Source organism: Mus musculus, chromosome 3 (assembly GCF_000001635.26).
Source record: "Mus musculus strain C57BL/6J chromosome 3, GRCm38.p6 C57BL/6J".
In the NCBI taxonomy this organism is placed as follows: Eukaryota; Metazoa; Chordata; class Mammalia; order Rodentia; family Muridae; genus Mus; species Mus musculus.
In genome coordinates, this window is record NC_000069.6 from 9,297,866 (window position 1) to 9,324,985 (window position 27,120).

The 27,120-nt window shown below is 44.7% G+C and overlaps 1 long non-coding RNA gene across 1 annotated transcript in view; it reads right to left on the reverse strand.

Annotated features, from left to right (window-relative positions):
• Window positions 1-4,822: 4,822 nt before the first annotated feature.
• The window catches only part of Gm41997, a 41,148-nt gene continuing 18,850 nt past the window's right edge, over window positions 4,823-27,120 (reverse strand). The window contains exon 3 of the long non-coding RNA XR_878675.1: window positions 4,823-5,612. This is a non-coding gene — a long non-coding RNA (predicted gene, 41997). The remainder of the gene's footprint in view (window positions 5,613-27,120) is intronic.

Sequence of the window (27,120 nt, forward strand, 5' to 3'; positions counted from 1 at the left end):
ACAGATTCATGCCAATGTTGTCGTTGTTGAAAACTGGCCTTCAGGTTTCGGTTTCCTTAACCATATTACCCCATATGAGCCTTGCCATGGAACCCTTTAAATCCTTGTTTATAAAAATGTTAGAATGTGTCTTAAAATGCTCTCTATGTGAATATAAAGCTCATTCCTAGCCGGGCAGTGGTGGCGCACGCCCTTAATCCCAGCACTTGGGAGGCAGAGGCAGGCGGATTTCTGAGTTCGAGGCCAGGCTGGACTACAAAGTGAGTTCCAGGACAGCCAGGGCTACACAGAGAAACCCTGTCTCGAAACAAACAAACAAGCAAAAAAGCAAACAAACAAACAAACCTCTTCCTAGAAGCTATTTCTGATGCAGTCTCAGTCCACTTTTTTTTGTAAAATTAGAAATGGCTGGCAGTGCTAGTGGGGGAAAGTCATAGTGGTGGACGCAGCCACCCCAGGACAATGCTCCAAGCTGTGCTGTGCTTCAAGACAGCTCCGAGAGTCACCACCTGCTGACCAGTGCTTGCTGGTAAGCTAAGCACCTGGAACAAAGAGCAAACAGGGTTGTCTGTCCTTGGTCCACTGTGGAGGACACCCAGATGCCTTCTTTCAATTACACAGAGTTTTTATTGGGGCTAAAAGCCCACACAAAGTCGAGCTAAAAAGGCCAATGGAGAGACCCTAATGAATGCAGGACCCCCATGACTTCCATGAGTGTAACACACACAGGAAAGATGAGGCCAGGCTTACAGTAAGTGCTGATGAGGAGCAGTTAAGGGTTAGTGAGAAAACATGATCACATCTGCTTTTTTAATTATAATAATTAAAATATTAAAATAAAATAATTTAAAATGAGTTAATTTTAATTAAGAAACATAATTATTTAATTATGTTTAATTATAAACATAATCCTGAACTTTTATTTCATTTTTTTTTCCTTTTGAGACAAGGTCTTATTATGAAGGTCCAGTTAGCCTAGAACTCACTACTTTACCAAGCCTGCCTCAGACTTACTCTATATCTACCTTACCAGGCTTTTCTCAGCCTCTCAGATCCTCAGATTAAAGGCAGGCTCTGGCACTGGAGAGTGACTTAGTGGTTAGGAGCACGTGGTCTTGCAGAGGGCCTGGGATCAATAGATGCATATATAGATACATGACTATGACTCTCTCTCTCTCTCTCTCTCTCTCTCTCTCTCTCTGTGTGTGTGTGTGTGTGTGTGTGTGTATACAAAACACTCATACACATAAAATAAACCTCTTTTTTTAAAAAGAAAGAGAGAGAGAGAGAGAGAAGAAGGAAGGAAGGAAGGAAGGAAGGAAGGAAGGAAGGAAGGAAGAAAGAAAGAAAGAAAGAAAGAAAGAAAGAAAGAAGGAAAGAAGGAAGGAAGGAAAGAAGGAAAGAAGGAAAGAAGGAAAGAAGGAAAGAGAAAGAGAGAAAGGATGTGCACCAGTGCCCCTGTCTTTATTTATTTTCTTAGCTGAGGGGCTGGGTGGGGATTGGCCCCATGGCCTCTGGATGCTAGGCAAATGCTCTCTCAGTGAGCTGCACCCAGCTGTTTGTTTTGTCTTGCTAAATTACCTGGCTTTAAACTCTGTCATCTACAACTTGGGTCCTCCTGAATCAGGGATCTAGATGGGCCTGGACCGCTAGACTTGGCTTTACTCTTGATATTGCTAAGTCACTGTTCCTTGAATCTTTCAAGCCTAAATATGAAGTGTTCTGCTAGTGGTATTGATTTGAGACAAGTTCTCATTGGTTAGCCCTAGTTGTCGTGGAACTAACTCTATAGACTAGGCTACCCTCAAGCTCACAGAGGGAGGACCCACCTGCTCAGCCTTCCAAGTGCTGGAGTTGAATGTACTGGCACAATTACACAAAAAGTCCTGATTTTTTTAAAAACAAAAAGTATGCATACACTTACTGGGTAGTTCCCGGTGAAACCATAGAGTGTGAAAGATACATTATAGAAACAAAACTATCCTTTTGAAAAAAATTTATAACTGTGTGGCAAGTATCATAATCCATATGGATGAACAGTGAACTTGCCACCTTTGGAACTGCAATTGAAACACCACCATTAAAGCTGCGTAACAGGGCACAAAGGGCAGGAAAGCAGAATTGGGGACTGTCTTAGAAAAGAAGGGAACCAGCCAACCTCTGTGGTGACAGATGGGTGTGTTAGAGCGAAGGGGAGTAGGCATGTGTGCAACAATGCTGGGGCCAGTTGATTACAGGCCACAGCAACTTAACTTGAGCTGGGCAGCACTGACTGACCCACACCACCCAGCACTCTGGAGGCAGACAGGCGGATTTCTGTGAGTACAAGACCAGCCTGGTCTACAGAGCTAGTTCCAGGACAGCCAGGGCTACACAGAGAAACCCTGTCTCAAAAACAAACAAGCAAACAAACAAACAAACAACTTTAAAAGAAACCACAAAAAATGAAAAGAAGAAGAAAAAAGGCATGGGGGGTATGGGGGTGGGGGTGGGGTGGGTTTGGTGACACAAAATGTCATCCAAGCCACAGCAGGACTGAGCGTTCAAGGCCTGCCTAGGTAGCAGATTACGTCCCTTTTACAGAGAAATAAATAACCATCTGGAAAAAAAATGCTGCTTGGTCAGAATATTCCCATCTTACAAACTGATAAAAGCCACACTAAGTGTGTGTGGGGGGGGCTGGGGTGGGGGAGGCTGAAGTCCTCAGGGCGGGCGGGCACTCCCTGGGTCAGAAGCTTATCTCCCTTCTGAAGGAAGCAATTTCAGGTACTCCGTGCAAACTCCTTCAAGGCTGTCTTTGCAATGTTTAGACCCCTATCCCAGACCAGACAAAGGTTCAGAAAGAATAAAGCTGAGCCAACCAATTACAGTGAAGAAGCCTCCAGGTAGATAAGGTTCCGTTTCCCTGTGATGTAACACATACACAAACTATTTAGGGTTGTTTTGTGGCCTCTTGAGTTACAATATCTTGTACAGATATTTTTACATAATCAAGTCATTTTGTTTTCTTTATGATTTACATTCCTGATGTCGCACAGAAAGTGTAGTCTCCAATCCAAAATTGTTGGGAATAGCCATCCATTTTCTTTTCAGTATTTCCCCTTCGGTGACCCTGGAAGCCGTTTGTGGGATGTTTCAGTAGTTTATATGAGGGCAAGCTAGGTTAGAGGGTCCAGGCTTGCTGTTTCTGCCTTCATGAGCGTACAAGAAGTTAGATGACAAGTTAGTCCTGACTTCCTCTTTTCCATTACTAATCTTCGCATCTGAATTGATCATGTTCAACTTGAATTCTGATTTCCAACAATTCATTTATCTAGGAAGCTGTTTCCTATTGATTAACTGAAGAGAAGCTTTGGACGGGGGAAGTGAGATCTCACTGCGGGACATTCATCACAAATCACTATCCAAACAACGAGCGAATCCCACAGACAGTGAACACGCCACGAGAGATATGATGTACTACAGAAACGGCCTGTTGCATAGCTTTTCTGTGTGCCGGGACCCAATAATGGATGGCCCACAGGCTGAGATTTCAGTCTCAGAAGACCCACTAAGTTGGTTATCTGTTCACGTGACTGAGATGCAAAGTTTGTGCACTCTCCAAATGAGCCCTGTTTCTTTACAGCTGTATGTTGGCTGTTAAAACCTCATAGTAGCCGGGCGTGGTGACGCACGCCTGTAATCCCAGCACTCGAGAGGCAGAGGCAGGCAGATTTCTGAGTTCGAGGCCAGCCTGGTCTACAGAGTAAGTTCCAGGACAGCCAGGGCTATACAGAGAAACCCTGATTTGAAACAAACACACACACACACACACACACACACAAAAACCAAAAACCAAAAACAAGCAAACAAACAAACAAAACTTCATAGTATCTTTCTTTACATTATTTTAGTGTGTGATTCAAAGGTGCTTTGGACTTCAGCCTTCCCTTTCAGCTCAAGGTGAAGTGCTTCTAAGCAGCCAGTTAATTCCACTCACTTCCTGTGGGAAATGCGGACTCACATGGTTTTATAGGCAGATGAGGAGGTGTGTACAAACGGCAGCTGTTGCGAGTTTTGTGGAAAAGGAGCAAAGTAAATATTGAAGGGTAAACAGTGGGGGATAATGTTTGCACCTACTACTTGTGTGTGGTGGGGCTATGGGTGTTTTATGCTTTGGCGGCCTTGTGGATTTTAACAGTAGCCTACATTACTTTCATATTCCGAAAGAAACATTTGGGGCGAGACATTTACTTATTTCCCATTCCTGACACTTGGGAGAGGGGACGTTATTTGATATATTTACAGTGACTTTATTTTTGAGTAAAAACATAATAATGAAATGACAGCAAAGTACTCAAAAGAATCATGAAGCTGTTTGCTTATTCCATATCACTGTGGAATAAACAGAGAGATGGATGGGCTTCAGAAAGACAGGAAGCTGCCACCTCCCACCGGAAGTGTGAAAAGGTGCGTTCTGAGGACTGTTCACACCCTTCTTCTGGAAAAGAACTGTCTGACAGCGGGAGGAAAGTAGAAATACTGAAAGGCTCCTGCGTTTAGCCAGCATCGGAGGAGGTTTATGGCTGTGAGCATGGCTGAGATGCGCTGGTCTGTGACAGAGCAGCCTTGGGCGGGGTCATTCCTGTCGAGACCTCCAAGTCTGGCGTTTAATTCTGGGATCTTGGTGGTAGTTGTACAGGTGAATCCACTGCATGATCATTCATCAAATTCTATATTTAAATTTTGTGTGCTTTACACTGCAATTTTTTTAAAAAGTAAACTTGACAAAAAAAAAAAAAAAAAGGAACTAGGGAAACTCTCCTGCCACAGTCCCGGGAGCGCGGTCTTCCTGTAGCACCCTGTGGCTACCTCTGCTTCCTGGTAACTGCCACTTTGGATTCCCCAGAGTCATTCCCTCCAGTCATAGCAGTCTATGTCCAAAGTTCAGTGACTGTGGGTGAGTCTTACGGAAGGCCAATCAGAGTCCTTGTGTTGGGGTCCAGAAAGATGGGAAGAAAGACTTGGTGTTACCATGTTAATCCCTGTACACATTTTTTTTTTTAAAATCTTGGCTGCTTATAAATTTAAAAATCTGCAGAGTCAGGAAGTCATTCTTGTCAGTCTCAGATCTTATCATGCCTGGTGTGGTGCGAGGCAGATGTGGCTGCCCTCAGATCATGCCTGGTGTGGTGCGAGGCAGATGCGGCTGCCCTCGGCCCTCTTGCACTATCCTGATAACACTTTGGCTTTTTTAGCCAGAGCAGGGGAAACGTCCCTGAGGTTCTGCTTCTTTCAAAGCAATTAGGAACCTAGGAAGGTCAAATCTTATACTGGAAGAAGATTTGTTTTTATTTAGAAGTCATAACTCCATAACCAATTACGCGGATGACAGGATAGTATTTTCTGTGCGCCCTCTGTGTTGGGGGCCTTTTCCCAAACCTCCAACCTCTTTGGAGTTTCCTTCTCTAAGTCTCCAATGCTGTTTGGTGACAAGCCTGAGTGTTCTTTATGAAAGGGGTGGTTATCACAGGGATAACTGGAATGTACTTACTCTCCATAGGCCTGGAAATGAGCTCACTCCTCTCTGTTGGTCTTGTGTGATTTCCTGAATCCATTTCGAGGTGTTCACACTATCACGACAAAACAAAACAAATGCACAGAATTCAGTTCTTAGTGCCTTAGACAGAAGAAAGAAAAAGAAGACAGGAAGAAAATAAGAGTGGACACAGTGCTGTGTGTATCTAATCCTGTGTGGGGGTCTGTGTGAGTGTCTGTGTGAGTGTGTCTGTCTGTGTATGTGAGTGTGTGCTTGTATGTGTGTGTGAATGTGTATATGTATGTATGTGTGAATGAGTGTGTGTGTATATGTGAGTCTGTGTGTGTGTGAGGAAGGGAGAGAATGTGTGTATATGTATGTATGTATGTGTATGAATGTGTATATGTATGTGAGTATGTGTGAGTGTGTATGTGTCTGTGTGTGTGTGAGGGAGAGAGAAAAAGAAAGAGAGGATGTGTGTCTGTATGTGTGTGTCTGTGTGTGAATGTGTGTATGTATGTGTGTGTGTGAGGGAGAGAGAAAGAGAGGATGTGTATGAGTGAGTGTGTGTGTCTGTGTGTGTGTGAGGGAGAGAGAAAGAAAGAGAGTGAGTGTGAGTGAGTGTGTGTGTGTGTGGGGGGGGGTTGTTGCACAAGCCATGGACCTACATTCCCCAGACATCAGTAGTACTTAATAGTTTTTTCCTACCATAAGTATTGTGGTGGTTTGAATAGGATGGCCACCATAGACTCATGTGTTTGAGTTGTTGAAAAAAGTGTGTCACAGTGAGGATGGCATTTAAGGTCTCTTATGCCCAAATTATGCCCAGTGTGGCACAGTCTCTTTCTGCTGCCTGTGGATCAAGACGTAGAACTCTATGATTCCTGCCATGATAATGGACTAAACCTCTGAAACTATAGGCAAGTCTCAATTAAATATCTTCCTTTATAAGAGTTGCTGTGGTCATGGTGTCTCTTCACAGCAATAAAACCCTAAGACTATTGGCAGGAAATGACTGTGATCCCAGCACTTGGGACACTAAGGCAGAAAGGTCACAAATTCAAATCAGTCTGGACTCTGAGACAAGGAAGGAAGGAAGGAAGGAAGGAAGGAAGGAAGGAAGGAAGGGAGGGAGGAAGGGGGAGGGGGAGAGAGGAAGGAAGGGAGGAAGGAAGGGAGGGAGGAGGAAGGGAGAAAGGGAGGAAGGAGTAGGAAGGGAGGGAGGGAGGGAGGAAGGGAGGAAGGAAGGAAGGGAGAAAGGGAGGAAGGAAGGAAGGAAGGAAGAAGGGAAGGAAGGGAGGGAGGGAGGGAGGGAGGAAGGGAGGAAGGGAGGAAGGGAGGAAGGGAGAAAGGGAGGAAGGAAGGAAGGAAGGAAGGAAGGGAGGAAGGGAGGAAGGGAGGAAGGGAAGAAGGGAGGGAGGGAGGGAGGGAGGAAGGGAAGAAGGAAGGAAGGAAGAAAGGAAGGAAGGAAGGAAGGGAGGAAGGGAGGGAGGGAGGAAGGAAGGAAGGAAGGAAGGAAAGAAAGAAAGAAAGAAAGAAAGAAAGAAAGAAAGAAAGAAAGAAGAGAGGGGGAGGGAGGAAGGGAGGGAGGGAGGGAGGGATGAAGAAAGGAAGGAAGGAAGGGAGGGCAGAAGGAAGGAAGGAAGGAAGGAGAAGAGAGGGAGGAAGGAAGGAAAGAAGGCAGGCAGGCAGGAAGACAGGCAAGGTGGTCTACCTAGTTCTGGGAAGGTGATCATAAATCTGTTGGGTTTCATTCATACTTGTTGTGGTTTGTGGCTTGAATTGTTTTGTTGTGCTCTGTGCTTGCTCTTGTCAGCTCCAGGGATGAGGATTTGTCATGATGTAAATGTTTATGTCCCAGTGCACAGCATGGCATTAGGAACAGGACCTTTGAGAGGAAAGTTGGTGTTAATTCCTGGCCAAACTCTACCCCAGTGCACACTTTCAGTGCCCGGCAACCCAAGAGAGCCTCCTTGCTTTGCTCATCCAAGAACACATCTCCAGAGCCAGATGGTGGCACATGCCATAATCTCAGCTCTTAGGAGGGTCAGGAGTTCAAAGCCACCATCAGCTGTAAGTTAGAGACCAGCCTGAACTATATCAGGCCCTGTCTCAAAATAACTGTCCCTAACCCCAGTCACAGCAAACAACAATAACAACAGCCCCAGAAATTCCTGGGGCCTTCATTTGGACATCTGAGCTCCAGAATAAATTTCTGTTGTTTATAAATTATTTAGTTTGTGGCACTTTTTTACAGCAGCTAGAATGAACTAAGGCAGTATGTGATATTTTGTTTAAATATTTAAATGTCACAATCTCTGACCAAAAAAAAAAAAAGTGAAGATCTATCCAAAATTTGAGGGCTGCAAGTTGTGGTACATACCTTTAATCCTAATAATTGGAAAAGGTAGGGACAGGAGGATCAGTGATGTCTTGGATCCAAAACAAGATCTCTGTTTGTCTGTTTCCTTGACCATGTGTTGACAGTCCATTCACTGCCATGACATGATCTGCCCTCTCAGCCAAGTCTCCCAACCATAAAAGCCCAGGACCAGATGGGTTTAGTGCAGAGTTCTATCAGACCTTCAAAGTATTTCCAATACTCCTCAAACTATTCCACAAAATAGAAACGAAAGGTACTCTACCCAATTCGTTCTATAATGCCACAATTACTCTGATACCTAAGCCACACAAAGAACTTCAACAAAGAAAGAATTTCCCTTATGAATATCGATGCAAAAATACTCAATAAAATTCTCACAAACCGAATCCAAGAACACATCAAAACGATCATCCATCATGATCAAGTAGGCTTCATCCCAGGGATGCAGGGATGGTTCAATATACAGAAATCCATCAACATAATCCACTATATAAACAAACTCAAAAACAAAAACCACATGATCCATTAGATGCTGAGAAAGCATTCGACAAAGTCCCATACCCCTTCATGATAAAAGTCTTGGAAAGATCAGGAATTCAAGGCCCATACCTAAACATAATAAAAGCAATCTACAGCAAACCAGTAGTCAACATCAAACTAAATGGAGAGAAACTTGAAGCAATCCCACTAAAATCAGGGACTAGACAAGGCTGCCCACTTTCTCCATACCTATTCAACATAGTACTTGAAGTCCTAGCCAGAGCAATTCAACAACAAAAGGAGATCAAAGGAATACAAATTGGAAAGGAAGAAGTCAAAATATCACTATTTGCATATGATATGATAGTATACTTAAATGACCCCAAAAATTCCACCAGAGAACTCCTAAACCTAATAAACAACTTCAGTGAAGTAGCTGGATATAAAATTAACTCAAACAAATCAGTGGCCTCTCTCTACACAAAAGATAAACAGGCTGAGAAAGAAATTAGGGCAATAACACCTTTCAAAATAGTCACAAATAATATAAAATACCTTGGTGTGACTCTAACTAAGGAAGTGAAAGATCTGTATGATAAGAACTTCAAGTCTCTGAAGAAACCAATTGAAGAAGATCTCAGAAGATGGAAAGATCTCCTATGCTCATGGATTGGCAGGATTAATATAGTCAAAATGGCTATCTTGCCGAAAGCAGTCTACAGATTCAATGCAATCCCCATCAAAATTCCAACTAAATTCTTCATAGAGTTAGAAAGGGCAATTTGCAAATTCATCTGAAATAACAAAAATTCTAGTATAGCAAAAAAGATTCTCAACAATAAAAGAACCTCTGGTGGAATCACCATGCCTGACCTCAAGCTGTACTACAGAGCAATTGTGATAAAAACTGCATGGTATTGGTACAGCGACAGACAGGTAGATCAATGGAATAGAATTGAAGACCCAGGATTGAAACCACACACCTATGGTCACTTGATCTTTGACAAAGGAGCTAAAACCATCCAGTGGAAAGAAGACAGCATCTTCAACAAATGGTGCTGGCTCAACTGTCGGTTAGCATGAGGAAGAATGTGAATTGATCCATTCTTTTGTTTGTTTGTTTATTTTGTTTTGTTTTTTCCAGACAGGGTTTCTCTGTGTAGCCCTGGCTGTCCTGGAACTCACTTTGTAGACCAGGCTGGCCTCAAACTCAAAAATTCGCCTGCCTCTGCCTCCCAAGTGCTGGGATTAAAGGTGTGGGCCACTACACCCAGCTCGAATGGATCCATTCTTATCTCCTTGTACAAAGCTCAAATCTAAGTGGATCAAAGAACTCCACATAAAACCAGAGACACTGAAACTTAGAGGAGAAAGTGGGGAAAAGTCTCGAAGATATTGGCACAGGGGAAAAATTCCTGAATAGAACAGCAATGGCTTGTGCTGTAAGATCAAGAATCAACAAATGGGAACCTCATAAAATTGCAAAGCTTGCCGGGCATGGTGGCGCATGCCTTTAGTCCCAGCACTTGGCAGAGGCAGGGGGATTTCTGAGTTTGAAGCCAGCCTGGTCCACAGAGTGAATTCCAGGACAGCCAGGGCTACACAGAGAAACCCTGTCTCGAATAAACCAAAAAAAAAAAAAAAAAAAAAATTGCAAAGCTTCTGTAAGACAAAGGACACTGTCAATAAGACCAAAAGGCAACCAACAGATTGGGAAAAGATCTTACCAATCCTAAATCCCATATTGGGCTAATATCCAATATATATAAAGAACTCAAGAAGTTGGACTCCAGAAAACTAAACAACCCTATTAAAAATGGGGTACAGAGCTAAACAAAGAATTCTCAACTGAGGAAAACGGAATGGCTGAGAAGCACCTAAAAAAAATGTTCAGCATCCTTAATCATCAGGGAAATGCAAATCAAAACAACCCTGAGATTCCAACTCTCACCAGTCAGAATGGCTAAGATCAAAAATTCAGGTGACAGCAGATGCTGGCGAGGATGTGGAGAAAGAGGAACACTTCTCCATTGCTGGGGGGATTGCAAGCTTGTACAACCACTCTGGAAATCAGTCTGGTGGTTCCTCAGAAACCTGGACATAGTACTACTGGAGGATCCCGCAATACCTCTCCTGGGCATATATCCAGAAGATGTTCCAGCTGGTAATAAGGACACATGCTCCACTATGTTCATAGCAGCCTTATTTATAATAGCCAGGAGCTGGAAAGAACCCAGATGTCTCTCAACAGAGGAATGGATACAGAAAATGTGGTACAATTACAAAATGGAGTACTACTCAGCTATTAAAAAGAATGAATTTATGAAATTCTTACACAAATGGATGGATCTGGAGGATATCATCCTGAGTGAGGTAACCCAATCACAAAAGAACACACATGGTATGCACTCACTGGTAAGTGGATATTAGCCCAGAAGCTCAGAATCCTTTTTAGAAGGGGGAACAAAATACTCATGGAAGGAGTTACAGAGACAAAGTTTGGAGCAGTAACCGAAGGAATGACCATCCAGAGACTGCCCCACCTGGGGATCCATTCCATAAACAACCACCAAACCCAGACATTAGGACAGATGCCAACAAGAGCCTGCTGACAGGACCCTGATATAGCTGTTTCCTGAGGTGCTTTCCCAGTGCCTGGCAAATACAGAAGTGAATGCTCACAGTCATCCATTGGATGAGCACAAGATCCCCAATGATGGAGCCAGAGATATACCCAGGGAGCTGAAGGGGTCTGAAGCCCCATAGGAGGAACATCAATATGAATTAACCAGTACCCCCAGAGCTCCTTGGAACTAAACCACCAACCAAAGAAAACACATGGTAGAACTTGTGGCTCTAGCTTCATATGTAGCAGAGGATGGCCTAGTCGGTCATCAATGGGAGGAGAGGCCCTTGGTCCTGTGAAGGCTCTATGCCCCAGTATAGGACCAGGAACGGGAGTGGGTGGGTTCGGGAACAGGGGGAGGGGGGAGGAGAGAGGGGATTTTTGGAGGGGAAACTGGGAAAGGGGATAACATTTGAAATGTAAATAAAGAAAATATCTAATAATTTTTTTAAAAAAGGAAGTAAATACAATTGAGCCACCACCACCACCAAAAAAGAAAAAGCTATCCCAGGCCTTACACAGACTGGCCTGCCAGCTCTAAGTTGGATCTTTTAGTTACTTGTTCTCTGAGTTGGCTGCACCACCTGAAGATGCCAAGCCAAATGTACATATTTTTAAATCAGGTGCCAGCTAGTACTCATTGTATACGAGTATTGAATTATCACACTATACCCTAGTGTGGCAATTCTCAACCTGTGGGTCATGGCTGCTTTGGCAAACCTCGATCTCCAAAAATATTTACATTCCAATTCCTAACAGTAGCAAATTGCAGTTATGAAGTAGAAACAACAATATTTTATGGTTGGGATTCACCCCACCATGAGGAATTGTATAACAGGGTCACGCCGTTGGGAAGCTTGAAAAGTGCTGCCCTAACATATTGCCATTATTCTATAAATACTGAGAGTTCTGGGCAGTGAGAGGCTCAGGAGGTAAAGGTGCTTGCCTCCAAGACAACAACCTGAGTTCAGTGCCTGATCCACAGTAAAAGGAACGAACTAAGTCACAAAAGTTGTCTGGCTTTCCTGTGTACGCCATTGTACACAGGTGTCTGTGCACAATGTGTGTGTGAGTGTGCCAGTGCACACAAACAACAAATTAAAATTTTAAAATAAATATGTCTTGGAAGTCTTGTCAGCTATATCCAATTACCCTAACTAGTGATTTTCTGAGTGGATCTGGGTTCCTGGAAACTTGATAAAAATCCAGGTCCCTAGGTCCGCTGGTCATGTCCACTGGTGTGGAGGGTAAGCTTAGCTGTCTTTGCTGTCCCAGGCCTTCACTGGGTGCTGTGTGCAGACTCTGGGGGCCCTGCCGGGCTCGTCTCTTCACACTTGGCAGCAGTGCATGGTGTGTACCATTAACTGGTAAGGGAGCAGGGAAGGGTGAGTTGTTTTGTTGTTTTTAGGCAGGGTCGGTACACTGCATAGCGTGGTCCTGGAGATCTGACTGTGGTGACAAGAGAACCAAGAAAGGACAGACACACAGACAAACGTAGCCCAGACCTGGGATCAGGTGGGCCGTGTGAGCTTCAATGACACACCAGCAACAAGATCCACCTAGAAACTGAGTTCCTCTGAGCTGAGGAGGCTTAGCTAATCTTGGTGGGGGAGCCGTCTCAGGCTGCAGTCATCCCGAAGGAGAATCTGTGGTTGATAGTTCTTGCATACACCGTTCAATCATTTGTTGTTTCTGAGAGTCACCAGAGAAGGTGTTGGGGTCTGTAGTGGTTATTCCTGGTTGTCAACTTGACTATATTTGGAATGAACTACAATCCAGAATTGGAAGGCTCACCAGTGACCCTTATCTGGAGGCTTGGAGATCCTTATCTGGATCTTGGTTTGGAGATCTTGAGCCATAGTGGCTATGGATTCCAGAAGATTGAATCTCCGAGTTTAAGGAACACACCTTTAATCTGGGCTACACCTTCTGCTGGAGACAATATAAGGACATTGGAAGAAGGGAGTCTAGCTCTTGCTCTTGCTCCTTCGCCTGCTTGCTGCGTGAGACTGAGTAACTGCTAGATCCTTGGACTTCCATTCACAGCTGCGACTGAATCATTGTTGGGAATTGGGCTGCCGACTGTAAGTCATCAATAAATTCCTTTACTATCTAGAGACTATCCATAAGTTCTGTGACTCTAGAGAACCCTGACTAATACAGAAGTTGGTACCAGAAGTGGTTCTAGAGTAACAGAAGTACAAGGATGAATCTTTTAAAATACTGGAATTGGCTTGTTGATCCACCCGCACTTTCAACTATTGAAACCTTTCCAGATTCTCTCCCTCCTGGGAGCTCAGAGAATTTTGAAGACCCATGGTTGAAACTATATTCCGAACTTAAAGAAGCTAATGCCCTTGATTTTCTTAATGAATTAGGTGATTCAGTGCACAAAGCTTTCTACAAGATGGGGAAAAAATCGGAAAATGATTTTACTGGCTGGCTGCTCTTAGTATCTGTGGAAAAAATGATGAATGAAAGGAAGGAGTTGTGTGATAAAATCGAAAGGCTCCAGACACAAGTAAACGATCTAAAAGTTGCTAAGTGTGTCCTTGAGGAGAATCTTCTCTCTTGTAGCAATAGAGCTCAAGTTGCAGAAAATCAAACAGAAACTCTCATTGTAAGGTTGGCTGAACTACAGCGAAAATTCAAGTCTCAGCCACAGAGTGTGTCGACAGTTAAAGTAAGGGCTCTAATTGGCAAAGAATGGGATCCTACAACATGGGACGGGGATGTGTGGGAAGACCATGTTGAAGCTGAGAATTTTGAATCTTCAGATTCTCAAGGGTTTGCCCCACCTGAGGAAGTAGTACCCTCAGCCCCACCCCTTGAAATAATGCCTTCCCCACATGACGAAATTAATTTTGCAGAGTCTGATAAAGCAGCAATGACTATCACTACTGATGTTTCTCAAGGCCCACCAATAGTTTCTTCTAGACCTGTAACCAGACTCAAAGCAAAACAGGCTCCTAGAGGGGAGGTAGAAAGTTTAGTCCATGAGGAAATTCGCTATACTACTAAGGAGCTTAATGAGTTTGCTAATTCATTCAAGCAGAAACCTGGTGAATATGTGTGGGGATGGATTTTAAGGGTGTGGGATAAGGGTGGAAGGAACATAAAACTAGAGCAGGCTGAGTTTATTGACATGGGTCCTCTGAGTAGAGATTCTAGGTTTAATACGGAAGCTCGCATAGTTAAAAAAGGTGTCAAAAGTTTGTTTGAATGGTTGGCTGAGGTGTTTATCAAAAGATGGCCTACTGGAAATGACTTGGAGATGCCTGATATTCCGTGGCTTAGTGTTGATGAAGGGATTTTAAGACTTAGGGAAATTGCAATGCTAGAGTGGATATATTGTGTAAAGCATAATTGTCCACAATGGGAAGGTCCAGAAGATATGCCTTTCACCAGCTCTATAAGACGCAAATTGGTGAGAGGGGCACCAGCACATTTGAAGGGTTTTGTTCTTTCCCTTTTCCTTGTGCCAGATCTTAGCATTGGAGATGCTTCTGCTCAATTAGATGAATTAAATTCACTAGGTTTAGTTGGATTCCGAGGTAACAAGGGCCAGGTGGCAGCATTGAATCGCCGGAGACAAGGTGATTCTAGTTATTATAATGGACAGCGTAGACAAAAGAATGCTTATAATAACATACCCAGTAATGGTCAGCACAGGAGAGGTGAAATTTATAATGGCATGACTCGGTTGGACCTTTGGTACTGGCTAACCAATCATGGTGTTTCCAGGAATGAAATACATAGGAAGCCTACTGCATATTTGTTTGATCTGTATAAGCAGAAAAATTCTCAAACAAATGAAAGAAAGGCTACATTAGATCGTGGTAAACAGCCAAATGAAAGAAAGGCTACATTAGATCGTGGTAAACAGCAATCTCGGCCAGTGAATCAATTTCCAGACTTGAGACAGTTTGCAGATCCAGAACCCCTTGAATGAAGGGGTGGCCAGGTTCCGCTGAGGAAGGATCTTGATAAGACACTCAAAGGTTTTGCTGTTACCCTTTCTCCAGTTCTTCCCCAGAGGGACCTACGGCCTTTTACAAGTGTAACTGTACACTGGGGGAAAGGAAATAATCAGACTTTTCGGGGTCTGCTGGATACTGGTTCTGAGTTGACACTGATCCCAGGGGATCCCAAGAAACATTGTGGCCCTCCAGTTAAAGTAGGGGCTTATGGAGGGCAGGTGATTAGTGGAGTTTTGACTGATGTCCGACTCACAGTAGGTCCAGTAGGTCCCCGGACACATCCTGTGGTGATTTCCCCAGGTCCAGAATGTATAATTGGGATAGATATACTCAGAAATTGGCAGGATTCTCATATTGGTTCCCTGAACTGTAGAGTGAGGGCTATTATGGTTGGAAAGGCCAAATGGAAGCCTTTAGAGTTGCCTCTGCCAAAGAAAATAGTGAATCAAAAACAGTATCGTATTCCTGGAGGCATTGCAGAAATTACTGCCACTATCAAGGACTTGAAGGATGCAGGGGTGGTGGTTCCCACCACATCTCCGTTTAACTCTCCTATCTGGCCAGTGCAGAAAACAGATGGATCATGGAGAATGACAGTTGATTATCGAAAACTAAATCAGGTAGTAACTCCAATTGCAGCTGCTGTACCAGATGTAGTTTCGTTACTTGAGCAGATTAACACATCTCCTGGCACCTGGTATGCGGCTATTGATCTGGCAAATGCCTTCTTCTCAGTACCTGTCCATAAGGACCACCAGAAGCAATTTGCTTTCAGTTGGCAAGGCCAACAGTATACCTTCACAGTTTTGCCTCAAGGATATATTAACTCTCCTGCCCTGTGTCATAATTTAGTTAGAAGGGATCTTGATCGTTTGGATCTTCCACAAAATATCACATTGGTGCACTATATTGATGACATTATGCTGATTGGACCAAGTGAGCAGGAAGTAGCAACCACTTTGGACTCATTGGTAACACATATGCGTATCAGAGGATGGGAAATAAATCCAACCAAAATTCAAGGACCATCTACCTCAGTGAAATTCTTAGGAGTCCAGTGGTGTGGGGCATGCAGAGATATTCCTTCTAAGGTGAAAGATAAGTTCTTGCACCTGGCCCCTCCTACAACCAAGAAAGAAGCACAACGTTTAGTGGGTCTATTTGGATTCTGGAGACAACACATCCCTCACTTGGGTGTGTTACTTAGGCCTATTTACCAAGTGACTAGGAAAGCTGCTAGCTTTGTGTGGGGCCTGGAACAGGAGAAGGCCCTTCAACAGGTCCAGGCTGCTGTGCAGGCTGCTCTACCACTTGGACCATATGACCCAGCAGACCCAATGGTACTTGAGGTGTCTGTGGCTGATAGAGATGCTGTTTGGAGCCTCTGGCAGGCCCCTGTAGGTGAATCACAGAAAAGACCTTTGGGATTTTGGAGCAAAGCTCTACCATCATCTGCAGACAACTATTCTCCCTTTGAAAAACAGCTCTTGGCCTGCTATTGGGCCTTAGTGGAAACTGAACGTTTGACAATAGGACACCAAGTTACTATGCGACCTGAACTACCCATCATGAGCTGGGTACTATCAGACCCTGCAAGTCATAAAGTGGGACGCGCACAGCAGCAGTCTATTATCAAATGGAAGTGGTATATACGTGATCGGGCCAGAGCAGGTCCTGAAGGCACAAGCAAGTTACATGAAGAAGTTGCTCAAATGTCTATGGTTTCTACTCCTGTTACAATGCCATCTGCTGCCAAGCATGCGCCTATAGCCTCATGGGGTGTTCCCTATGATCAACTGACCGAAGAGGAGAAGACTAGAGCCTGGTTTACTGATGGCTCTGCACGTTATGCAGGCACCACCCAGAAGTGGACAGCTGCAGCATTACAACCCCTTTCTGGGACAACCTTGAAAGACACAGGTGAAGGGAAATCTTCACAGTGGGCAGAACTTCGGGCAGTACACATGGTATTACAGTTTGTTTGCAAGAAGAAATGGCCAGATGTACGATTATACACTGACTCATGGGCTGTAGCCAATGGATTGGCTGGATGGTCAGGGACTTGGAAAGATCACAATTGGAAAATTGGTGAGAAAGACATCTGGGGAAGAAGTATGTGGATAGATCTCTCCAAATGGGCAAAGGATGTGAAGATATTTGTGTCCCATGTAAATGCTCACCAAAAGGTGACTTCAGCCGAGGAGGAGTTCAATAATCAAGTGGATAAGATGACCCGTTCTGTGGACAGTCAGCCTCTCTCCCCAGCCATCCCTGTCATTGCTCAATGGGCACATGAACAAAGTGGCCATGGTGGTCGAGATGGAGGTTATGCTTGGGCTCAGCAACACGGGCTTCCACTCACCAAAGCTGACCTGGCTACAGCTGCTGCTGATTGCCAGATCTGCCAACAGCAGAAACCAAAACTGAACCCCAGATATGGCACCATTCCTCGAGGTGACCAGCCAGCAACCTGATGGCAGGTTGACTACATTGGACCACTTCCTTCATGGAAAGGACAGTGTTTTGTTCTTACTGGAGTAGATACTTATTCTGGTTATGGATTTGCCTTTCCTGCACGTAATGCCTCTGCTAAAACCACCATTCACGGACTGACAGAATGCCTTATCTATCGTCATGGTATTCCACACAGTATTGCTTCTGACCAAGGAACTCATTTCACAGCCAGAGAAGTACGACAGTGGGCCCACGATCATGGAATTCACTGGTCTTACCACATTCTCCATCATCCTGAAGCAGCTGGGCTGATAGAAAGATGGAATGGCCTTTTGAAGACGCAGTTACAGCGCCAATTAGGTGGTAACAGCTTGGAAGGCTGGGGTAGAGTTCTTCAGAAGGCAGTATATGCTTTGAATCAGCGCTCGATATATGGTACAGTTTCACCCATAGCCAGGATTCACGGGTCCAGGAATCAAGGGGTGGAGAAAGGAATAGTTCCACTTACTATCACTCCTAGTGACCCTCTAGGAAAATTTTTGCTTCCTGTCCCCATAACTCTAGGATCTGCTGGCTTAGAAGTTTTGGCTCCAGAGAGGGGAGTGCTCCTACCAGGAGCTACAACAAACATTCCATTGAACTGGAAGCTCAGACTTCCCCCTGGTCATTTTGGGCTTCTAATGCCCTTAAACCAACAGGCTAAAAAAGGAATAACAGTGTTAGGAGGGGTGATAGATCCAGATTACCATGGGGAAATTGGATTACCTCTTCACAATGGTGGTAAGCAAGATTATGTCTGGAGTGCAGGAGATCCCTTAGGGCGTCTCTTAGTACTACCATGTCCTGTGATTAAAGTCAATGGGAAACTACAACAGCCTAATCCAAGCAGGATGACAAAGGACGCAGACCCATCAGGAATGAAGGTATGGGTCAATCCTCCAGGAAAAGAGCCAAGACCTGCTGAGGTGCTGGCTGAAGGTGAAGGAAATACAGAATGGGTAGTAGAGGAAGGTAGTTATAAATACCAATTAAGGCCACGTAACCAGTTGCAGAAACGAGGATTATAAAGTAATATGAATGCCCCCTTGTAAATTGACAAATGCGTTTGCGATTGTATGAGGGATAGTTATATCATATTAGGCGTATTCACAACCTTGTTATTGTTTCATGTGAACATGAGATATTATTTGTGTCAAGTTGACAAGGGGTGGATTGTAGTGGTTATTCCTGGTTGTCAACTTGACTATATTTGGAATGAACTACAATCCAGAATTGGAAGGCTCACCAGTGACCCTTATCTGGAGGCTTGGAGATCCTTATCTGGATCTTGGTTTGAAGATCTTGAGCCATAGTGGCTATGGAGTCCAGAAGATTGAATCTCCATGTTTAAGGAACACACCTTTAATCTGGGCTACACCTTCTGCTGGAGACAATATAAGGACATTGGAAGAAGGGAGTCTAGCTCTTGCTCTTGCTCCTTCGCCTGCTTGCTGCGTGAGACTGAGTAACTGCTAGATCCTTGGACTTCCATTCACAGCTGCGACTGAATCATTGTTGGGAATTGGGCTGCCGACTGTAAGTTATCAATAAATTCCTTTACTATCTAGAGACTATCCATAAGTTCTGTGACTCTAGAGAACCCTGACTAATACAGGGTCCTTGGGAGAAGGCATGTCTGTGCATATGGGAACAAGACACATTTATTCAGGGTTTCTTCTGCCCCATCACCAGGTCTCACTATGCAGCTCTGGCTAAAACCCTCCAGGTGGGCCATACTGGCTCTAGTTGCAGAGTGGTCCATTTGCCAGTGCTTCCGGAGTCCTTTGGTTAAAGGTGTGTAGCACTGTGCCACCTGGTCTGGGTTTTTATAAAAGAGAATCTCCCGAGGCAGCCCAGGCTGGCCTTGAACTGGTGATCCTCCTGCCTCAGCCTCCCACGTTTCTTTTGAACTATTTATTATCACTGTGTATGTAGGGTTTAGAGACACGTGTGTCTGACAGTCCTGTGTACAATGAAATGGATTCGTCCCACATTTCCATGAGTTCTAGGGATGAGCCTGGGCTTGTGTGGCAAGGCCTTTACCCACCAAACCACCTCAAACAGCTGGGAAGCTGATCTCTGAAAGGTGTAGTTTGGAATTGCAGAGATGGCTCAGCCATTAAGAGCAGGTACTGCTCTTGTATGGAACCAGACTTCCAGCACACATACCGGAGGCCTGAAGCTTCACTCTAGAGGACCTGACACCTCTGGCCACGGTGGGCACTCACATGCACACCCCACCCCACCCTAACCCAACCCCACACACTTACACACAGTTAAAAATAAAAGGGGTTTTGTTTTTTTTTCTTTTTCTGAGCCCCAGTCAGAGGTCAGGCAGACTCTTTTGAAGACCTGCAAGAAGCCAGTCACAGTTTTTCTCACCTTGAAATATAAGACTGTAGGGCACAAGATTTACATACGAAATAGTTAAAGCGGTGCAAGACAGTAAATGACCACACTTATAATTTTGATGTTGTAATTAATTTGTGGCTAATTAGCCAGCGGTTTTGGAAGACTAGAACATGTGTGGTTAGACAGGCCGAGAGACTCCCTTAGCCTCAGGCTTCTTTGAGTGAATTCTAGAAAAGGGATTGGGGTTCTGCCACCTTTCCCAGTTGATGTGGTGTGGGCAAGCCAGAGATGGCTTCAGCCTGTGGGGTTGCTCACTGCAAATCTGGGCTCACATGACCACTGATGATGTCTCAGCAGCTATGGGGACCTGATCCTGAGGAAAACTTAGAGTCACCATCACAGTCCAGTAGACACTGCTCCTGGATACTGCTGTTCTGGGACTGAAATGCGTGCATTTGGTCTGAATCTGTCCAGAGGAATAGGAGAGGGATTGTGGGTACTGAATAATCCCCAAGTCTCTGAAGGAAGGAGGGGAAGGGGGAACAGAGGGGATTTAGTTGTAGGAAAAGCGAGATGGGGGAGCCCATGGCAAAGACCTGGGAACTTCACACACTCACACACGCACACACAAACATGCACAAATACACCTGTGTATAAGCACATATGCTTTCACATCACCAATGAACTGATTGTATCACAGGATCCGCTACGCATTCCAAGTGTCTGCTGCAGTAAGTACCTGCTCTCTGTGTCCCTGGAAGCACTGGTGTTCCCTAGCTTGGTTGCTTTTCTGTCTACTGTTAGACTTTTCCTCCTTGCCAGATACAAAACACTATACAGGTCAGAATGTGTGACAATTGAACCTGCCGTGTCATTCTGTGGCCAATGTGCTTTGGAGCCAAATGTGGGAACTGCAGATCTGTTAGGGATAGAAACCTTCATGCAATTATTTTTCCCCCATTTACATGATTCAGGGACAGCTAACACGCCCCTGTCCTTACAAATATCCAAAGAGTATTCCAATCTTGGTACCAGGGTAGGTGCAGTCCTTCGTGGCCAGCTAAGGCTCTGAGATTGGCTCCAGCCAGGTAAGGAGTCCAGAGCAGACTCCAACAGCAACTGCCGCAACATAAGTGATTACAGGGGAACAAAGGAAAGGTCACCAGGGTGCTCAGTTATATTAAAGATCCCCTTCAGTCAGCCTGGAAACAGACTGGGATATTAGGTATATCACACAGTATCAGACGACACTGGGACCCAGGAGACGGCTCCATGGGTGAGGTGCTGTCTGTGTGAGCAGGAGGACCCCAGCAGCCTGTTACAACAGGATGGCATTGTAAGCTTAGACTCCCAACACTAGGAGGCAGACAGGACGATTCCGGAGACTCGCTGCCCAGAAGGTATGTGAACTCCGGGTTCAGTGAGAGACCCTGACTCATAAACTGAAGTGGAGGTGGAGTGGCGGTTCCTGCGTGCAAGCCTAGTTCAATCCTCAGAGCACACATGGTGCAAGAAAAGAACCCACTCCTGGAGCTGGCCCCTGACCCCTGTGTGCCTGCATGTGCACAAAATAGATTTTTAAAATATTAATGTGTAAACTTTCAATACTCGTGCAAAGGCTCCAGGCGCAGGCCTGGCGGGATGCAGTGAGGGAGGGAAGAATACACAGACACACAGACACACAGACACACAGACACAAAAGCTGGAGTTGGAAGCTCTTCAATGGAGAAGCCATAGCACCCAGGAAACTCGTAGTGCTTATAATATTGGACTGAACAAGGGTTACATCAGATAAACCAAGAGTCGAAAGGTATGGAATGCTGGGTACATAAATGAACAAGGATGCACCCTTAGCTAAGATCAGGAGGGGTCCCCTCTGTAGGGAGCAGTCGCCAGGCTGTGAACATCTTGGAGGGAGAAGGCTGTGGTGGACACCTTCTGCACACACTGTCAACATTCACACTTAGACCAGGAGGGCAAGTGTTGCCTTTCTCCCATGGGTCTGAGGCTTGGGTCTTGGACACGGCCGTGCCCATGTCAACAGCACACACTCATTCTAGACTTTACTCACGCAGGCTTCCTAGGCCTTCTGCATAGTGACAGAGGAAGACGCCTAACTCTGACATCTAGCTTTTACACTCACATGCACCTGCCTGTACATGCTTACACATACCCACACACATGCATGCATATGCTCATACATGCTCACACACACACATGCATGCATGCACTCACACATATCCACACACATACATGCATATGCTCATACATGCTCACACACACACACACACACATGCATGCACTCACACATATCCACACACATGCTCACACACCCACATACATGCTCACACACCCCTACACTGTACATATATGCCCTGTGCCCCACATACTGTGATGTTAAGAGCGAACAAAGAGACTGTAGATCAGAACAATCACTGCGGACATGCTGATGGAGCTGAACAACATTGGAGCAATAGCAAATTCACAGATGAGTTTCTTAAATACATAGACTTTCTGTTTTATTTACTATTATTGCTATTGTTCCAGTACTGGGGACTGAAACTGTACCCAGCCCTCTTTTTACTTTCTGTTCGGAATCGCCGCCTTCCTGACTTATCTAGGCTGACAACTTGAAGAACTTGGTTCTCTCCTACCATGTAAGGGGCCCGTGGAGTGAACTCAGGTCTTCAGGTTTGGCAGCAGGAGTCTTTACCAGCTGAGCCATCTTGCTGGCCTAAGCCTATAATTTTGCCAGAGAAAAGAGCAATGCTGTTTCTGCCCTGAGCTGTCTAGTATATTTCTACAACACCGAGACTTAGAAACAATCTCTACTGAGAGTTGTGGCATTTTTTATCACAAGAAGTATTTCTTGACATCTCAAAGTGAACTGTGCCGTGGAGTTGAAGATTAACTTGTTTAGGAGATTGTGCTGCTAAAACCACCAGACAACAACACAAGTAATAAAGAGGTGGCCGGAGCCTCTGATGTGCATGACAACCTCGCCTCTCCTGGCTTGCTAGAAGCTTGGTTAACTCTGCTTCCTAGACAGTGGCTTTGTAGTATTCTCCATGCTGATACGCATAGGACTCCTTTATAAGGAAGTCTGCAATATCTGTGTATGTGCACACAAACCTGACGGACTGTCCCAGTGACCACAGACTTCCCTTTCAACCTGCATCAAAAGGATATTTTTCTTTCCATTCCATTTCATCCTATCCTGCTCCTTAATTGTCTGGTTCCTTCCATTTTGTATTGTTGTACCTTGTTATTTGGGGACAGGATCTTATTGTGCAGCTCAGACTGGCCAGGAACTCACCATGAAGTCTCCAGGCTGGTCATCATGAGCCTTCCTGCATGTAAGGATTATAGGATGATCAAACCCGATCCTTTCTTTTCCCTCCCTCCCTTCCTCCCTCCTTCCTTCCCCCATCTCCCTTCTTCCCTCCTCTTCCTCCTTCCTTCCCTTCCCCATCCCTCCCTCCTCTCCCTTCTTCCTCTCCCTCCTCTCCCTTCTTCCTCTCCTTCCCTCTCTTCTTCCTTCCTCTCCCTCCCTCCTTCCCTCTCTTCTTCTCCTCCCCTTTCTTCCCCCTTCCTCTCCCTCCCTCCTCTCCCTTCTTCCTCTTCCCTTTCTTCCTCCTTCCTCTCCCTCCCTCTCTCTCTCCCTCCTCTCCCTCCCTCCTCTCCCTTCTTCCTCTCCTTCCCTCTCTTTCTCCTTCCTCTCTCTCCCTCCTTCCCTCTCTTCCTCACTCCCTTCCTTTCTTCTTTTCATGCCCCCCCCCTTTTTAAAGACAAAGTCTCACTACATAGCTCTGGCTAGTTTGAATCTTATTGTGTTGACCAACCTAGTTTCAAACTCACAGAGATCCCCCTGCCTCTGTCCCAAAGATTGCGGCTTTTCAAGCATGTGTCACCACACCTGACAGATGTTTGTTTTTAAAATGACAAAATAATCTAGGCTTCCTTCCTAATAGATAAATATACATGCAAGATAATATATTGTTCTGAGTTGTCCAAATAAGAAAGATAACTCCAACGTGTTCTCAACTGTTTACCCCAAATATTTCCTTTCCTCCTTTACTGTTTGCCTAGGTAGAGTCAAAGAGGAGTGGAGAACAGGCCAGTCAGAAGGCCTTTCTGGAAAACTCCCCTTAGAAACGAACGTTCAGGATTTAAAATGTGTATAAGTTCAAATGTCTCAGAAATACATATATGATCACATTATGTTTAAAATGAATACATGGGGGGGTGGATATGGGGGACCTTTGGGATAGCATTGAAAATGTAAACGAGGAAAATACCTAATTAAAAAAATTTTTAAAAATGGATACATGACAAATATTTGGATTTTTATATGTTGTCTGAAAATGATCTTCCTTGCTCTCCTATGGGCGTGGTGTGCTTCTGGTGCAGGGTAAGAACATTATACTTGAGATCAATAGCGAGTGGCTTTCCCTTGCTCAACACACACTTCTTGGTCGGTAATGGTTGAAAACCAACATTCAAGTGTATCATGGAAACCTGTTCAGAGTTTGGTAATACTATGTTTCCAATACTAATGCAAAAATTTATTAAGTTCTAGTGAGTCCTTCTCTTAGCATGACTAAGCCAAAAATGACTTCTTGAGACAGATGAGCAGAACTCAAGATGCAACCAGAAAACCTAAGTGCAAGTCATTTACGTTTAATACCCAGTAAGTTGGTATCAATTAGAAAGGCTCTGTGGGAGCACCCTGATCCTGTGTAGGTATGCTCCTCCCCTTGCTAGCACCGTGAGGGGGTAAGGCGTAGCTTTATGTTCCTCCCTTGATGTGCTGAATAGTATGTGTATGTACATGTGCGTACCGGTGTTATTGCACTTATCATGAATATTAATTTTCTCTGTATAGTAGTAGTGTTGCCACTGCTGTCACCACTGCCACGGAGACTGTCACTGATGACATGGCAGCTGTTTGTTGCTTCCTCTTTTCTTATCCCAAACTTGCAATCCTCCTGCCTCAGTCTCCCACGTATTGGGATTACAGGTGTGTATGTCCACACCTGGCATATTATATATTCCTTTCCCCTCCCTGACATAGCCAAGAATTGTCCCTAAAGGACAGGATATTTTGCTTCTAGCTCCACCCCCTGGCACAGTACTCAACAAATGCCAATGATCTCCCTAGGATGCTGCCAGTGTTAGACAGTGACATGCAGATGTCAATGGTGACATCTAATGCTTTATATGAACCTAAATATTTTCAAAAGCAATTCTTTTTTTTAAAAAAAAACTTTTTTAAGACTTTTTTTTTTAATTTATGTGTCTCAGAGTTTTGCCTGAAAGTATGTATGCGCATCATTTGCATGCCTGGTCAGAGGATATCAGATTCCCTGGAGCTGGGATTACGTAGATCGTTGTGCATGACCATATGGGTGCTAGGAACTGAACCCGGATCCTCTACACGAACAACAGATAGATGCTCTTTACTGCCGAGCCATCGCTCCAGCCCCAAGGACTTTTTTAAATGGGTATTTTTTTTTTTTATCAATTTATTCATGACTGCGGAAGATTTTATTTCCGAAAGTTAGCCACTACACTACGTGCATTTCTACAGGCTGTTTGAACAGTGCGAAGTGATGTTCTTCCCATCAAGTGGCGGAAGATGCACCTCTTCCTCTCAAACCTACACAGGCTCTGTGGCCGCCTGCCAGCTGTTGGAGAGGAGACAGTATGGCTTCCGAGGTAAATCACAGGATGCATGGAGCTGAACTTACCAACCTGGGACATTTACTCTTGGAACCCAAATGTTTAGGTAAGGAAACTATACGGAGAGGCCATATGCAGATGCTGAGTGAGGCCCAACACATCAGGTGCCAGATTCAGCAGTGTGTTTTCAGATGTCCTTAGCTCCTGGCCAGCAAGACACCTTCCCTCCCACTGGGCAGAGCTAGGCTATCCTGCTGAGCCCTGTCCAAAACGCACATTCAAAAGCAAAGCAGAGATGGCTATTGTTTTAAACCTTTAGGCTTAGGTAGCTCTGTGGACTTATTGAATAACAACAGACAAAGGCAACATGTCTGATGGTTTCACTTGCTACTCAAGATGTAGCCAAGCGTTCTCCAGGGGCCTGTGCCATACTTTCTCCTTCCCAATTCTTGAAAGTACTCATTTTACAAAAAGACTTGTTCTAAAAATTAATTAGAGTCATATAAAGAGTTAATGTCACTGTTGGCATCTGCATGCCTCTATCTAAACGCTGGCAGTGTCCTAGGGAGAGTACTGGCATTTGCTGAGCTCTGTGCCAGGGGCTTGGGTCCAAAGTCAATATCCTTGTCCTTAAGAAAAAACATGGCCAAATGGAAGTTCAACTGCAACCAGAAGGGTAACCGCACACCTAGACAAATGGGCCAGAAAAGTAACCAGCACCCACTTAAATGTTGTTGAAATACTAAGATATGAATTTATGATAGGGGTGTGTGTGTGTGTGTGTGTGTGTGTGTGTGTGTGTGTGATTACCAAAAGATCTTTAGTTCTGACTGGCAAAGTCTTCTAACGTGGGGTGTTAATTATTTTAGGGTGGGTACACTGGCCTGTGAATCCAGAACTTGGGAGGCAGAGGCAGTCGGATCTCAGTGGGTTCAAGGCCAGCTTAGTCTTCAGAGTAAGTTTGTCTAAGAGGACAGAAAGCAACACAGATGATAGAAGTAACTCTGGGAATTTGAGGCTGTGTGGCGAGGGACTTGGTTTCTGTTGCTGGACTTGTCCAAGAGCTCAGTAACCAGGGTGACACACTGAATTCTGTGGCCGTGAAAACAGTCACACGGATGGAAGGGTGGGCCACATGTGTAGATGAGTCAACCGGTGGTGGCTGTGTGGACACAGGCGGCTTGCTTTCTTGGGAAATTATTTGTGACAGTGAAATTAACTTTGAGGATTTGAAGGTTGGCAAAGATTTGCAGACTTTTTTTCCCCCCTTCTCATTCTTTATTTATGAACTGCCAAGTTCTTTTGAGAGCACAACAGTGCACTTTCATGCTAACAATGAAATACATTATTTGGGAGGAAGCAATGAAGAATGAGATTGAAGAAACCAGCTTGAGACTTATCAACAGTCTCGATCTAAGAAACCCCTGCAGCGGGTGACCTTGAGTAACTCTGTCCTGACTCTGTAATGAAGACACTGTGTAAATTGTTTCCAACAAGGAAAAAAATAAAAAAGCCGGGCATGGTGGTACACACCTTTAATCCCAGCACTTGGGAGGCAGAGGCAGGAGGATTTCTGAGTTTGAGGCCAGCCTGGTCTACAAAGTGA